This window comes from Acomys russatus, chromosome 19 (assembly GCF_903995435.1).
Source record: "Acomys russatus chromosome 19, mAcoRus1.1, whole genome shotgun sequence".
Classification (NCBI taxonomy): domain Eukaryota; kingdom Metazoa; phylum Chordata; class Mammalia; order Rodentia; family Muridae; genus Acomys; species Acomys russatus.
In genome coordinates, this window is record NC_067155.1 from 62,926,283 (window position 1) to 62,942,945 (window position 16,663).

Consider the following 16,663-nt stretch of genomic DNA (forward strand, 5'->3'; position numbering starts at 1 on the left):
ATTGTCTCCAGGCCACAGCTCCTGTAGTCTCGCTAGATTTCAGACATTCGGGGCTCAGAGAAGTGCGAATGGACACGTCATGCCATCCAAGGTGGCTCTTTGGCCAGAGTACTGGGAAGCTGGCGAGAGGTGCAGCTGCTGTGTGACTCTGAGCAATTGCTTGCCTTCTCTGGGCCTGAATCTGATCCAGTGATCAGATTTTCCCTAAAGCCTTTTCCTGTGCACACTCTCCAAGATCCAGGGCTCCAGTAAAGAAGGGGAGCTTTGTGGGTACAGTGACCTGGACCCAAGTTCATGTCCCCTCCTGCCTTGTGAGCAAGTGGCAGTGCTCGGGTATTTCAGCCTCTTTTCTCATCTGCAGATGGGAAACCTCCTCTCACCATAGAGAACAGCAGGGGGAAGAGCTGGCATACAGTAGGTGCTTAATAAATGGGGGCTGCCGCAGGCTTTACATCCCCTAAGCTTGGAGTTGCTGCAGGCTGCTCCTCTGGCAGAGCGATTCCCAGATTGGTCACTAGAGGGCGCCCTGGTCCTAACAAGCTGCGGCCTCTGAAGCTGGCATAGGCTGCACCTTTCATGGGATAGGGTCAGCTCTCAGGCTCACACCTGAGCTCCCTTCTGCAGACACCGTCCAGAGGCAGCACAGAGGGTGGCGTGGGAACTGAATCTCTAGTGGTGTTGGGGAGAGGAGGTGTCTATGTTCCTAGTTCATGCCTGTGTGTGCAGCAAAGGCCGATTAGAATACTTGTGTGAGAAATTGCCTTGGGGGCTGGGGGATGTGGCTCAGTAGGTGGAGTGCTCGCTCAGCATGCCTGAGGCCTGGGTTCCATTCCACACTGAATAACCCATGTGTGGTGGTACAGGGGGGCGGAGGCAGGAAGATCAGACATTCAGGATCACCTGTGGCTACATAGTAGCCTGGGCTACATTAGACTCTGGCTCAAGCACAAAGTCGCGCCTGTTCTGACCATGTGCAGACCTTAGTCGCTAGAGGCTGGTCATCACAGGCCATGGGTATGCTAGGCAAACAGAACCAATTTGTAGTAGCTCGGACTCTCGGAGGACACTGGTGTCTGTGGGGTTTCCGGGTTGTGCCCCTGTGGAGCCTGAGGGGTGAGCGCATGGGGTGTAAAAGCTGGAGGTACCTTGCTGGTGCTGGGGTGCTGCCAAGAGAAACCATACTGGTGCTGTTAGGGCAAAGCTGGCTTCAGACAGCAGCAGGACAGGCTTGCTGTAGCTGGTGGCCACTCTGTCCCATGTTTGTCCCTGAGGAGCAAAGGGAAATGTCACAGGGGTCCCAAGTTGTGCTGGCCTGTGATGGTCATGCCCGAGAGATTGTCCAGAAGCAAGAGAGGCCTTAGCTAGTGAGGGCGGGGTGCCCCTGCCCAGCAAGGATGCTGGGAGTCCTGCCCCATCTCTGCCCTCACTGGCCCAGCATGCTCTTTTCAGGGAGGCCGTCTGTCCACCACTCACTGGCCCTGCAGCCGGTTGTGTGTTTATGTATTGAGTGCCCGCTCTGGGCTGGGCCTATGCTGAGTCTCCAAGCTTGGACAGGAAGGAAGGGGGAGTAACTGGGAGTGGTGGGGGACCACCGTGCAGGGGGACAGAACAGTCTTTGGGGCAGGGAGAGTATGGAAGGTGTCTCTGTGTCTGCTGCTCTGATTGGTGCCCGGAGACTGCAGTTTAGATGCGACTGAGTAAATATTTGGCTGTCTCGGGAGCAGATATGAAGGTGTCAGAGGTTTGACCAGTTATAGCAGTTCAGCAAATGCTCTCAGAGGTAGATGGAGGCTCCCAGAACTGGGGACGGTGTTGGGGGAGAAGACAGCATTCATGGTCTAGGGCTGCAGCTGGTGGGTGGAAGGGCAGTGTAGTGGGATCGCGGCGACACCACAGTGGCCTGTGCATTTCCAAAACAGCTGGCAGAGAAGTTTGAACTCTCCACAAGATGGTAGATCTCAGGAGGTAACACCGCCCAAGTGGGGTGCTGTGCAGTGTGTATTTGTGCATACACGTCACACAGGACTCCGTAAATATGTACAACACACTGCAAGATAAAAATAAGAGCCAGGCCGTGGTGGCGCACGCCTTTAATCCCAGCACTTGGGAGGCAGAGGCAGGCGGAGCACTGTGAGTTCGAGACCAGCTTGGTTTTACATAATGAGTTCCAGGACAGCCAGCGCTACGCAGAGAAACCCTGCCTCAGGGGGGGAAAAAAAAGTTAAAAATAAGGATGTGGGATGTGGTACATCCCGGTGAAGGCTTGCTGCCAAACCTGACTTCCAGCCCTGGAACTCATGTGCAGAGAGGAGATGCCCGTCAGTCCTGCAGCTCAGCCTCTCACCTCCACACGTGCACCGGCAGATAAATGTAGAAAAGAGACTTTAAACTGGAGCAAACGAAATGCCCTGCAGGCAAACGAAGCTGAAGTTTTCTGTGGGAATCCAGGCAGGCTGGTGGCTGCCGTGTGTGTTGAAGGTTCTGCAGCCAATGGCTTTGTTGCTGCAGTGCAGGCGCCACGGCTGCCGACCTTGTGTGCTGGGACAGGGACGTCACCTCCTGGAAGCATGCTTCATTCCCTTCTTCCTGGAAGAGCAGCTGGAATGCAGCCCAGTTGGAATCGCAAGAGTGGAGAAGCTTTGGCAAGGGTAGGACACGCCGTGGCATTCTGGGGGCCGAAGTGAAGACCATGGTGTTGGGGGTGAGGATGTTGGCCTTAGCTCACAAAGACCACCCAACCTGTGGCCTCGCAGAACCTTCCGTGTGAGCTTCATGGACGCTTGAGTCTTTCTTCTGTCAGTTCATGCAGACCCTCACCAGGTGTGGAGGCCCTTGCACCCGATCCCAGCACTTGGGGCGGTGAGGCAGGAGCATCAGTGAGATCAGAGATGTCCTGAATGACATGAGCACTCACCCCCAGCCCCAAAGATACCGCGTGGGTTGGATTAGCAACCTGATCGGTCTCCTTTAGCATAGCCCCTGGTATTAAGGCTTTTCCAGAATTCAGCCATGTTCTGAGCTCTGTGACCAGGGCGTAGTAAGGGCTGGTATCATCTATCCAGAGAGGTTAAGCCTCCTCCGGAAGATCACCCAGTAGTCAGCAAGCAGCGAGGGAGCTCTGAGCCAGGCTGCCCAGCCTTGGAGCCTGCTCTGTGCTGACTTGTAACTCTGAAGGTGTGTCTCTGTGAAAGCTAAACAAAGCTGATGGGATCCATTGGCAGTTCCTGAAAGCTCTTCTCACCCTGTCAAAGGTACAGACTGGGAGCGACTGAGATGAGAGGCAGAAGGCCAGCCCTCAGTGCTGCCCTGGCCTGCAGGGCCCCAGGGGCTGGGCTGACTGGCTGTCTTCCCAGAGGGGCCTGCTGGGACCGCCCTCCCTGCCCTGCCCACCTGCCCAGGCTTGCGTGAGCAGTCTGGCCCAGTGAAAGCAGCCTTTGTCCTCTAGGATAGGTGACCTGAGCCTGCTAGGGGAGAGCAGGTGTGGTGCCATGTGAGCTCAGGTCACCCTGTGATCCACACAGCAGCCTGGGCAGCCTCAGGGGTCAGAGGGCGGGAAGGCCAGCGATGCCAAGGTCCCTGGGTGCACAGAACTATACCATGAGGGAGCCTGCTCTTCTGCCTTTGGCTTTCTCGCACCCTCCTAGGGATGCGTAGGGTCCTATCTGTGCCCAATGTCTTGTCCTGACAAGTCACTCTAAGATGTAGCTTTGTCATTCTCATGGATTCTGGGCACAGGAAGTACAGCAGGACATGGCAGGCACAGTTGTCCCTGGCTGGGGATGGGATGCCTGGGTGCCCCAGTGACTGACAGCTAAATCTTCTGGGAACTTGGCTGCTCATGACCTGGGCCTTTGTGCACTTGGGGACCGGGGCTGTGAGAGCCAGTGCAACGACCGCATCGTTTGTGTGTGTGTATGGCCACGGTCATGGAAGACCCACGGCATTCCTTCTCTTGGCCTTTGTGGATCCCAGTGGCCACAAGGGAGGGGACACAGACCCACTTCCTCGGCCACTTGGGTGGTGGGTACGAAACATGCTGTTCTGCTGCCGTGCGCCTCCACAGTTGGAAATGGGGGTGGTGGTTCTTCTCAACCTCCCCCGAGCTTGGCTGTCCCTGAGTTCTTGTGGATTCTCGCATCTGGATCTCCAGATGTGATCCTGGGTACCAAGTGGCCCTTCATGGTCCTCGATCCCCAGATGTGATTCTTGGTACCAAGTGGCTCCTTCTTGGTCCCTTTGTCCCCTGCCACTGCCAGGCCAGGGTGTGTGTGACCCTCTTCCTAGCCACCGAGTCTCATGGAGCTTTTGAAAAAGGGAGAGGTTCTTGCTGTCCTGACATAGGGACCAGGTGAGCATCCAGCTCTGCCTGGTGCGGCATGCATCCTGTGAGTGAGCACAGGTCCTGTGGATCCAGCCCTGTGGGTGTGGAGCCCATTCGCTGACTCCTCGGGGCCTGGAACACAGTAGGTGCTTGTGATTTTTGTAACAATGACAAAATGAGTTGTGTTGTTGTTGTTTTGTTTTTTTGAGGGCAGGGACATATCTCGTGGATTCCTTTACTGTGAAAGAGCTGGGCTGGGTACACAAAGGTGCCCCATAAATACACAATGAGCCAAGTGAATAACTGAGTGAGATGAAAGCGTTTCTGAAGCTGGCTGGCATCTTATTTCTCCTCAGGCTTTCACACAGGGCCAGGCATACAGCAGGTGCTTAGCACACACTTACTGGGCTGTCAAGGATGGGGGCCTGGCTCTGTGTGTGTGTGTGTGTGTGTGTGTGTGTGTGTGTGTGTGTGTGTGTGTGTGTGAGACCCTCCAAGAGTCCCTGTCTCTGCAGAGGGAATGAAAAAGAAAGCGGGTGTGGTGGGGCCCTGCTGCCGCCCTTTCCTGTTGTTCAGGTCCACACAGGTGGACAGGAAACCCACGGGGCCGCTGGGAGCTGCTGCCCAGGCTGTTCTTGAGCAGCTGTGGCCTCCTGCCAGGCCCCAGCACCGCCCCTGGGACCCCTTTTCCCAGCCCTGTTAGTTGTTCTAAATTTAGAGCAGCTGTGCCAGCCTGCAGCCGCTGTCGAGCCTCGGAGTCTCAGTGCTGAGGCCCATTGACCCCAGGCCTGACCCAGGCTTCCTCAGAGCCTGGCCCCAAGCCTGCAGTCAGAACCATCTTGCTGACCTAACTCTGTTTTCTCACCATAAAAGGGCAGAAAGAGGTTCGTTTGTTCTCTTTGGGCTGGGGGATCCTGTTCGCCTTTCTGAGGGACCGTACCCCAGAGGCACCTTCAGCAAACCTGGCAGCCATCTTGTTGTTCATAATTGTAGGCCTGTTTCCCCCAGTGCAGTGTGAGGGGCAGGGTGCAGCCTGGGGCTCCAGGTGCTGAGTGTGAGATGGGGCTCCTGTGGGGTGCTGGCCCCACCTGAGGACTGAGGAAGAGGGCCTGTGAGCCACAGCGCTGAACCTCAGTCCCCAGGGACCAGGCTACCCAGCGAAGCGTCTCACCAGATGCCATGGTTCCGACACTGTCACTCCGGCTTCAGGTTACTGACTCAGTAGGTGAGGCCCAGAGCGTGACGGCTAGTGGCAGTCACTGTGCTCAGCGTCTAGTCACTCGGCGAGAAGCTCAAAGATAGGGAAGGAGGCTGGGCCCTTGATGCACATCTGCCATTGTACACACATGCACACACGCACGCACGCACGCACGCACGCACGCACGCACGCACGCACGCACGCTGGCCATGGCCGTCTTTCTGTCATGATTTCCCAAAACATTTCGGTGGGATGACGGGGCTTATGGGTACCAAACTCCAAGGCGGATCCCTGGGTGACTCTTCACGCCCATTGCCAGGAAGGGTGACAGACACCTGTTCCCCTGTGTGTACAGTGAGCCTCTGCTGCACCTTGGCCCGGTCTCCTTTCATGGGCACCCTGCTTTCATTTCTATGGCAGCTGGGATATAAAATGCCTTCACCAGAAGCAGCTTTGGGGAGAAAGGATATGTTTTTAGCATGCCCTCTTACGGCCAGCCTCTGTCGAGGGACATCTAGGCAGGAATGTGGCAGCTGTCATATCCATGGTCAAGGGTAGAGAGGCAAACTCACCCTTGCTGGTGTATGATGTGGGGTGCCCACTTCTGTGGGGACCCCATGGCCTCAGGGCTGGGGATGAGCTGTGTGGTAGAGAGTCAGGGGCACAGAGACTGTGCAGAGGTCTCTCGGACTTCTAGATCATTTCCTACCAGGAACATGGGCTCCTGGGGGCTGGAGGAGTCCTGGGCAGCAATGATCTTTAGTCCACAGAGAGCAGAGTCCCGGCCTCTGCCATGTGACCTCGCTGATGGCCCTGGGCCTTTCCTTCACAGTCTCCAGACAGGCGCTTTCTGCACCGTGAAGACCCCATGCAGTTGTGCCTGAAAACCCCGTGCGGTTGTGTGGGCGAGCGGGGTCGTTTCCGTATGCCTGAGGACCCCGTGAGGTTGTGTGGGCGAGCGGGGTCGTTTCCGTATGCCTGAAAACCCCGTGCGGTTGTGTGGGCAAGCGGGGTCGTTTCCGTATGCCTGAAGACCCCGTGAGGTTGTGTGGGCGAGTGGGGTCGTTTCCGTATGCCTGAGGACCCCGTGCGGTTATGTGGGCGAGTGGGGTCGTTTCCGTATGCCTGCTGCCAGGAGAGGACCTGGACGTCGCCTTCCCAAGTTTCTACGTGTAAAGTCAGAGGGAGATAAAATTGTACTTGAAGAGTTCAGTTGCCACGGCTACCGGGATACAGCGAGCCATGTTCTCACACATGGCCTTCTCAGACCTTCAACCGACTTGTATTGGTGCGAGGATGTGGCATTGAGATAGTTTTTTCAGTAAGGAGTTTCAGGCACATAAAGGTCCTCGGGGAAGCCAAGGCCTAGTGGCCTGTATGGCCATATGGTCAGCCTAGTGGGGAGGGAGGGAGGACACAGTGGGGTCTCTTGAGGACAAAGCAGAGTATCTGAGTGTGTTCTGGGTGGGGGTCAGCTGAGTTTGGGGGCCCTCGGGGGATACTGTGTCATGGTGGAGTACAAGAGGGGTCAGAAGCCTGAAAATTAGTGCCCAGTGCTCACACGGTGGGAAGTAAGAGTGGCCAAGTTCAGATTGCAGTGGGAGCTGGAGGGAGCTTGTGGGGAAGGGGAGCCAGGGAGGATCCACACTTCCACCCAGACACAGCTGGTGTCCCCTCCCACTGCAACAGCAGAGCCCAGGAGAGTGAGGAAACACCCCCCCCCCCCCGCCCGCCAGAGCTTGCTCAGTGGGGACTGCCCCCCCCCCCCCCCCCCCCCGTTTATCTCTTACAGGTGGGCGAGCTTGGCTGATGGGGCTGGGTGCCAGAGTCCTCTGGTGGTGGGAGGTAGTGCTGAACCTGAGAGGGAGCTGGGGGCATCAGGTAGGCCCCAGAGCAGGGGTCAGGGTACACAGAGTGAAGCTCATCATCAGAGTGTGCTGCAGGTTTGGCCTGGGTTCGGATCCAGCTGTGGTGCTGGCGCTTAGCCCAGCCTTCCCCGGGCCTCACCAGCTCTCCCACTCTCAGACTTGTCGGGCCGACCACCAGCCCTCGCTGTGCTGTCATTCTGTCAGAGGCTGAGTGTGGAATAGCCTCATGGCTCTCAGCCAAGCAGGGAGGGTGCTCCCATCACGACTGACTAACCTGCGGAGAACGTGAGTACGGATGGTGTTGGCCAGATAAGGCGTGTGAACCAAGAACACACTTTACGTCTTTAAAAGGTTGTGGAAAAGCTATGGGTGACGTGCAGAGACAAAAATAGTCGCCATCTGGCACTTTGCAGAGAACCCATCAGCCTGGGTTCCTCCTACCCTCATATTCCACCACAACAGAACGGCCCCCAACATGGCTGCCAAGGTTCCAGCCATCCTAGGAAGACTTGGTGGCACTACGAGGGCTGAGGCAGGAGGGAAGTTCCTCCCCATCAGGCTGCTCAGGTGTCAGTCCATGTGTCACCCCCACCTCCATCTCCCTACTCTTTTTTTTTTTTTTTTTTAATATTTTATTTAATTTTTGTGTGCTGGTATGAGGGTGTCAGATCTTGGAGTTATAAACCATTATGAGCTGCCATGTGGGTGCTGGGAATTGAACCTGGGTCCTTTAGAAGAGCAAGCAGTGCTCTTAACCACTGAGCCATCTCTCCAGGCCCCATCTCCCCACTCTTATCCCCCCAACCCCGCCAGGATCTGGGAGCTGGAGGGTTATAGCAATTAACCCAGATAAGATGGCCTGCAAGAAAGCTGTGCTTCAGGAGTCCTGAGGGACGGAGTGCAGAGGGTGGCAGGGCTGCCTCCTGGGTGGCAGTGGGGGATGGTAGGAGCTGGGTGTGGGTAGAGGGCAGCAGGAGGGGTCTTAGAGGTGGCTAGGGGGGGTGTGATGCAGTATTACAAACAGACCAGCCAATCCCTTCCTCATCCCAGGCTTCATTCATGTGTGCAGTCTGCAAACACTGCACCCCTCCTACTGCGAGTGCGGTACTGGAGGCGGGACCGGGCAGGTGAACCATATGCTGGGGGCGAAGGCTGATCCATCTGGGCTCCTGTGTCCTGGGTCAGGGAACCTCAGACCTAGATGTTTGCAGGTTTGTGGGGAGCTGCAGTGGACTGGGGGACCTGGAAGTCCCAGCAGTCGGGGAGGTGACAGCTCACTGTGCCCTGAGGTGTATGGGTGCATGGGTGTGTGTGAATGTCGCATGTATGTGCAAGTGTGTATATGAGTGTATGTGCATGTGTCCGTATGTGTATGTGAGTGTGCATGTGTGTTTATATGCAAGTGTGTATGTGCGAGTGTGTGTGTGTGTGTGTGTGTGTGTGTGTGTGTGTGTGTGTGTGTGTGTTGGAGGAGTGGAGCTGTGAGAAACCTGCCACAGGAGCCTTATTGCTGCTGCTCTGAGACATGAGAGGGGCCACGAGAGCTGTGATAAAATGATGGGGTTGGGTGTGGGACATCAGAGTGGCCATATCCTCTTGTCAATTGAGCTGTGGCAGCTAGCAGAGCATGGGCGTCACACTCACACTGGCCGCCATGTAGGCATCTGCCAGCCTCCACTCCACGCCTCTGTCCTCATCTCTATAGTGCATATGTGTTTTCCTTACACAAGGGTTGTTTTTATTCTTTATCAAATGCAGGTAAGCAGGGAAGGCAAGCCACTTGCCTGGGGTCACACAGCAAAGACCCAGAGAAGACAGTGGTAGCCCTGTGAGCCACGCCGGGCACTCAGCTCTGAGGAGCTCTTGAGTCAGGACCAGCTCTGCCCAGAGCCGTTAACCAGAGGCTGGGGTGGAGGTGGCTGTGCCTTTCCTTCGCTTGTTCCTGGTTTGACTGAACCTATGTATTTATCACCTGGGGTAGTGCCATGATCCTCCCAAATCATGGAGAGAAAACCAGGGTACGGGGCAGGGAAGAGGTATCCCCCCCCCCCCCAGTGGGAGCAAACTGCCCTTCCCTGAACCTCACTCATCAGCATCAGTCCCAGCAACAGAAAGACTCACCAGATGCCAGCAACGCCTCACTCTGGAGTGGTGACCCATGATCCCTTTTTCTCTATAAGCCTCCAGCCTCAGGTGCTGTGTTACAGCCAAGCAGGCAGGCAGATCTGCCAGGAGGCTAGTGGGAACGGAGGCCTGAGAGAGGAGGTTGCTGGTCCGCATCCCTGCAGTGAGCGGCGCTCCAGCCATCTGTGCTCTGAGCCTGTGCTCCTAGCCAGCGGGCTCCACACCCAGGGTCACCCTAACTGTCTTCATCAAGTTCATTCTAACCCCTTTTCACCCTCACTGGAACCCTAAGATCTTGGGGTGCTACCTGGGGGCTGCTCAGCCAAGTGTGGCAAACTCACATCTCAGCAACCTCGGGGGGCCGGGGACCTCACCCAGTCCTTTCTGTAGCTCGCTGTTCACTGATCCAAACCCCTGAAATCCAGTTGTGGGTGGGAAGGAGGGTGGCGAGCAGCTTGTTGCAGGGCAGGTGATGCTCTGGGTACCAGGCAAGCAGGCTGCATTTCAAGCCCTCGTGTCCGCGCTGGGCCCTGTCTCCCTGTCTCCTCAGCAAGGGGCCAGCGACTACATGCCAGCCTCCCCATAGCAAGGCCACGCACAGCACTCCACAGTGTGAGAGATGCTGCTTCCCACGGGAGCCTGCTGGCCCACACCGCTATTTCTAGAAAGCCTTCCTTTCTGGTGGCCCCCTCCCCCACCAAGTTAATTAACAGCGTGTCTCTGAAGTGATGGCTGGAGAAGGTGAATAAATGAATGCAAGGAGGTGGCCACGTGGAAGTGGCCATGTGGAAGTGGCCACGTGGAAGTGACTACGTGCTCGGCGTGGTTATAAATAACCCGGGTGGACTTGAAGGTGGAGGCCAAGATGCTACTGTTTCCCTCTTATCAGAATTCCTTCCCTGTTGCTATAGAAACTGGCCTAGGGATGCTGGGAGTTCTGTGAGTCGGTCCAGGCCTCCGTCCTTCCTGTTTACATGGTGGGCGCAGGGAGTGTCTGTCGAGGGTGCTGGGTGAGCCAGATGTAGCCCAGCTATCCCAGGCTCAGCAGCTGGTTGGTAAACTGAGTCATGGCCCAGGATGCTCAGCGATCTGGGGGAGGCTTGTTGGAGGAGCAGGCACCTAGACAGCACATACTGATCTTGGACCAGGAGTGAACCGGCTGGCAGGGTACCCCAGGCAGAGGGAACAGCGTGGTTGGGGTGTGGTGCGGGAAGGGCATGAACCCTGTAGCATATCTCAGGGTGGAGGCTTGTTCAGTTTCTGTGTCTAGAACAAGCAGATGAGTGGCTGAGGGGAAGCCACAGCTCCTTAAAGTCTGGGCCACAGGCACCTGCTGCAAGGAACCCGAGGCACCTCATGGATTTTCCCATAGGGTCCTGGACAGCTGTGCGTGTGTGGCCTGCCTCTGAGATGCTGTCTAGGCTCTCAGGAGGTGTTTGAACGTGATGCGATGGGCTTCGGCTAAAGTGCGGCAGTCTCTTCAGACCCTGCCCCCGCCCCCACCTCTGCCCGTGTGCCGGGCCAAACCCTCTGGGTTCACTGAAGCCCTTCGAAGTGAGTGGGCTTCACCTTACTACATTTGCCTTATTAGGGCTCATGTAGCCCAGGCTGTCCTCAAACTCCCATGTAGCCAAGGATGGCTCTCAAGTCCTGATTCTCTTGCCTCCACCTCCTAAGTGCTGTGATCCCAGGCCCTCCCTCCGTGGCTGGTTTATGTGGTGCTGGCTTCCAGCATACTGGCAAGGACCAGAAAGGACCAGCAAGGACTGGCAGGGACTGGCAAGGATGCTCCTGGGAGTCACACATTGAGCCCTTCACAGACTCTTGAATGAACAGCCATTAGGCACGTGTTGTTTGCTGGCCTCAGAGGTGACCCCACGCTGTGAGTCAGGTCTAGGGCCACAAAGCTCTGTCCCGAGGGAAGGAGACTGGCCTTTTCCTGGCTTCACACACCTTCCACGTGTGGACCTAGTGACTCATCTCCAGGTTGTTAGCTGGATGGGCGTGGAGGTGGGGGGTGGGCGAACAGTGGGACCTGTTGGCAGCTCCTGGCTTCACTGCGAGCCCTGGGAACTGCCGAGTCACAGAGGTATGGCCATAGTCATGAAAAGGACTTGGCATCAGAGCTGGTCCTTTTCTGGGTGGGGGTGGGGGGTGCGCTTGGTATGATGTGTGACTTCTGGCTTCTACCCAGAATGCCCTGAAATCATGTCCCAAGTCCCACTCAGCGAGGAGAGCGTGGCCCTGAACTCTCCTCACCTCAGTGCCGCGCCGGGAATTCACTCATGCAGTTGTTCGAGAGTTAAATGAGATGAGAGGTGTGTGCAGCTCCCGGCTGGTGAACACCTTTGAGTAATGGTCTTATCCACAGCATAATAGTCCACTTCCTTCGCCTGGAGCCGAGGCCCAGGAAGGAATGTGGAGAGGCTGAGATAAGAGAGAGCTGGGCAGAGTGGGAAGCAGCCTGGAGGCCGAGGGCCGTCTAAGAGGAAGGGGCCTGACTGCACGCAGTGTGTGAGCCTCCCAGAGTCAAGGCTAAACCCGGCCATTTCCCATCTCAGTACTCACAGCAGCACTCCTATGCACCTACCCAACCCCCTCCCAGATAGCCCATCTCCTCAGGGGACTTTTGCTCTTTTCCACATCTGTTTCTGTCCACGGGCTCCTGGGTCACAGGCACATGTCCTTCCCTTTTGGCTCTCTCTTCCCCTACACCAAGAAACCTTGACGAAGGTGTACGCTTGAGCCAGATTTGGGGGGGAAGGGTGGCGCCCAGGCTTGAGGTGGCCTGTGGGGACCCTTCTCTTTTAATATTTCAGATTTAGAGAGGCAAGCTGAGCTGCACAGGAACCCACCACAGCTCCGTTCCCTGTCAGCTCGGATGTGTAAGGAATAACTGTTTGTTGAATGAATGAGTGAGTGAGTGAATGACAGATCCTTCCCTTCCTGAGACCCATGTGCTTTCTGTCCCCTCACACTGAGGCTGGCATCCTCACTTCCTTCCAGGTCCCCACAGCTCCCCCCACCCCGTTTTGCAGATTCCTTATATAAGGAAGATACAGTTAGCTTTCAGAATGCCTTGAGGTGTCCCTAGAGTTTCCTGGAGAGAATAGCATTTGCAGAACCAGCCCTCTGGGGGGGATGCCTGTGCTGCCCCAGATTCAGGAGTGACGCTTTTTATAGCCCTGCTCCCAGAGCCACGTGGTGACACTGGAAGTCAGCGCCAGCAGCAGGCATCTGGCTCCCCGCGCTCTTCGGGCGCCTGAGCTCCTGCCTCTCCATCGGAGACTCACTGCCGAGATTCACCGCCTTTCCTGCGCCGAGCTGGCGGCTCCACCACTTACAGATGTGTGACACTGGGCTGGTCACGTCACTTTTTCCCTGTCTTGTGCTGTCCATCTGTAAAATGGGATGGAGCTTATTGTACCTGTTGGCAGTAGAAGATGAGGTGTGACAGGGACGCAGTTTAGTGACAGAGAGTCCACACAGTGCTGCGCGGTAATGTAATTTGATGATGTAATGGCAACACTGTGACATCACACAGTAGTGCCTGCCCGTGACGTGATGTATGGTGTGGGACAGGGTGTTCTGGTGTCGGGCCACAGCCTGTCCTCAGGGGACAGTGATGATGGTGGCAGAGTGCTCTGGGCCCAGGGTCTGTATGTAGGGACAGGTGGGGACTCTTGTGCTGGTGGCTAACTCCCAGGTGAAGCTTGGAGGAGGCCGGGCCATAGACTTGAACGGGGGACAGACCTGGGGACACACAGGTGTCTATTGAGGTTTGCCCCAGCATGGCCCCAGGCTGGTCTTCCTGTGGACAGGAGACCTGGGTTTTGAGTTCTTTGCTGACCAGCCATTGGGGTGACCCCTGTGAGTGCGTAGCTCTGATCCGGACAGCACAGCTGGACTCATAGGCAAAAGGTCAAGTGTGCCCCCTTGAAGCAGGGACGGGAAGAGGTCAACCAATTGCATCCATGACAGACATGCACTTGGTTTCATTTGTGAAATAAATCAGAGAGGTTTAGTTACTTGCTTAGCAGCACACAGCTAATTAAAACCAGTTATAGATTGTGGCTTGATTTAGCTAATCCAGTGCAGGGCAGGGGGCAGGGGACAGCCAGTGAGGCCATGACGTAGGGCCAGGAGGCAACAGAACCCTCAGTGCTCAAGATAAATAATGTTTTGAGTACATTTTTTAGACATCAAAACAAAATCGCATGAAGAATAGAGCATCAGAGCCGGGTACAGTGGCACACACCTGTAATCCCAGCACTCAGGAGGCAGAGGCAGGTGGATCTCTCTGAGTTCCAGGCGAGCCTGGTCTACAAGGTGAGTCCAGGACAGCCAAGGCTACAGAGAGAAACCCTTCTCAAAAAACGGGGGGGGGGGGGGGGCGAGACGGGGAGAGAGAGAGAGACAGAGAGATAGAGACAGAGAGAGAGAGAAAGAGACAGAGGGAGAGACAGACAGAGACACACAGAGAAAGAGAGAGACAGACAGAGGGGGAGAGAGAGACAGAGACAGAGACAGAGAATCAGTCCTGGAAAGGCAGTGTCAGAGTGGTGGAACCATCCGGCCCGGCCCATCCAGCTGAGCGTCTGGCTTCTTGTTCCTATTTGGCCATTACGTGGTGAACACGTTTGTAGCATCATCTGCGTAGTCTTCGTTCCCAGCGGATCCTCAAGTGTGACGTCCAAGGTCAACAGTCATGCACACCTCGCCTCTAATTCCAAGCATTTTCAAGTCATATAAAAATGTTGCCAGGGGGCTGGAGAGGTGGCTCAGAGGTTAAGAGCACTTGCTGTTCTTCCAAAGGTCCTGAGTTCAATTCCCAGCAACCAGATGGTGGCTCACAACCACCTAGAATGAGATCTGATGCTTCCTTCTGACTTGCAGTTGTTACATGCAGGAGAATATTGTATATATAATAAATAAATCTTTAAAAAAATGTTGCCAGGGACACGGAAGAGCTGTCCACTTCATAAGACCCGTCTGTCCGAGGTGATCTCAAAGCAGCTGCCACATGGTCCCCACCTTTAGCCTGTCTGTCTGTCCTCACAGGGCAGCCTTTGATCTGGGGTGTTTAGCTTCCTCTAAGAAATATTACATGTGTTGTAACCCTCCTGAAGCCTCTCTCACAGTCCCCCTTCACCCACCAAAGGCTGGAGCAGTCTCCACCTCTGTGGCCAGATGGCCTGTCACACCTGGGTCCCCTCCTTCACCCTTCTGTCCCTTGCATGTCCCTGGTTACCTAGGGAGGTCTGTGAAGTGGCCTGAGGCAAGACTTTGCTGCGAATTCCTTGTGGAGGCCAGAGGCCCTGACTGTGACCGTGGGTGGAGCAGCCTTTGAGGGCCAGGAAAGAGACAGGTACAAGTGGAGGTGGCACTCCCCTGCTGTGGTTCTTCATCTGTATGCAGGGGTGCAGGCTGTGGTGACATCTCACCTGCTGGGTACACAGTCCAACCTCATGAGGCCTCTCTCCGCTGTGAGCCATCCCCTCTTTACCCTCACAGTTGTCCCCACCCCCCCCCCCCCCCCCCCCCCCCCCCCCCCGCTGACCAGATCCTGGCCTGCCTCAGGACCTCTGTGCATCTTCTGAGGCTGAGGGCACTAGGCTGAGCGGCACAGCTTCCTGTCTCCAGGAGACCCTAGTCAGGAAGTTGGCCCTGGCTCCTGTCCTCTAGGTTTGACAGGGGATGGGTACCTGCCTGCATCCTGTGGCCTGCCAACGTGCTGGCTTCCGGCTGGAGCCCTGGTCTCTTCTCTGTGGTCCTCTCCACCTGAGCATCCAGTATGGCTGCCGCCTGCATGCCCGGAGCCACCTTGGAGATCTGTCCTCACTGCTGATCTACAGGACCAGCACTAATGCGCTGTGGGAGGGGCCCTGGGATCCCCGGAAGCCTCTGGGAGGCAGCCCACCACCCAGAAGCCTGCACTGACTCAGGTGTCCGGGCCTCAGTCTCCCTTTTTGCAAATGTGACCCTTCAAGCATTCCCCAGGCTCAGGAGGTGTGGCGTCAGTCAGTAGCCATGAGACATCCCTGTGACCCTCCATAGCGCGTGGCCACATGCCTTGGCTGGAGGAGGCGTTCGCTCTCACCGTCAAATGAATGAGAGCTGACGGACCACAGGAACAGGAGGCAGAGGAAGATGAGGAGGCAAAAGCCTGCATGTACTGTCAGAGAGGCCTTCAAGATAAACTCACCTTGGCAAGTCTGGTGTCTAGAGAGCAAATATTTATTCAGGGCTGAGGCAAGAGGGGTGGTGCAGAGATTGCACCAGGCAGTTGGGCTGCTGTGTATCTCAACCTTGGATTTGGCCTGGCATTTGAATAGTCAATATTTTTGAGCCCTCACAGTGGACAAGGTGCAGGGTCAGAGCTGTACAGCAGCAGTGGAGAGGGTGGCAACCCAGGCAGACCTTGATAACCTTCTTGCAGTGTGACCTCAGACGAGTGAGCCCTCACCTGTGGAAGGGACAGAGAGGGGCGTGGGCCCCACTCCACTGATGCCCCTCCCTGCCCAGTGCTCACCCTCTTCTGTTTTATCACCCCACACCCCATAAGCTCCAGCCCTTAAGGGTTAAACCCAGTGAGCTCATGTGATCTCCTGAATCATCCCCATCGCTCCTTGTGCCCAGCCTAGGGAAGGGGCAGATGCTGTGCCCCCAAGTTGCCATGGTAACCCTGCTTGTACCAAAAAAAATGCAGGCACCTCTGCCCCAGACCCACCCCTAAGGGGAGCTCAGGGCGGGTTACCTACATCCTCTGTCCTCCTGGAGAGGCAGCAGGGTGGGGGTGGGGTGGGACGGCTGAGAGGATAAGAGGGAGGAGCTGATGGAGGAGGCTTAGCCTGGAGCTCTGCAAATGCAGGGAGAGGAAGCAGAAGACGGAAGCTGCCGCCAGGAGAGGGAGACAGACTGATACCCAGCCACAGGTCCTCAGACTCCACCTGAGGCCCCAGAGGCACAGGCCAGATCCGGAGTCCCTCCGCCTCTCCCGGGGGCAGCCGCGCCTCCCACGCACATGCCCCCACACGCGCACACACACGCGCGCCCGGGCAGCCGCATTTCTGCACAGCGCTGCCTGGGGGTGGGTGGGTAGGCAGTCTAGCACATGAAGTCCCCGAGGGACATCGAGCGAGTTGAGACTTG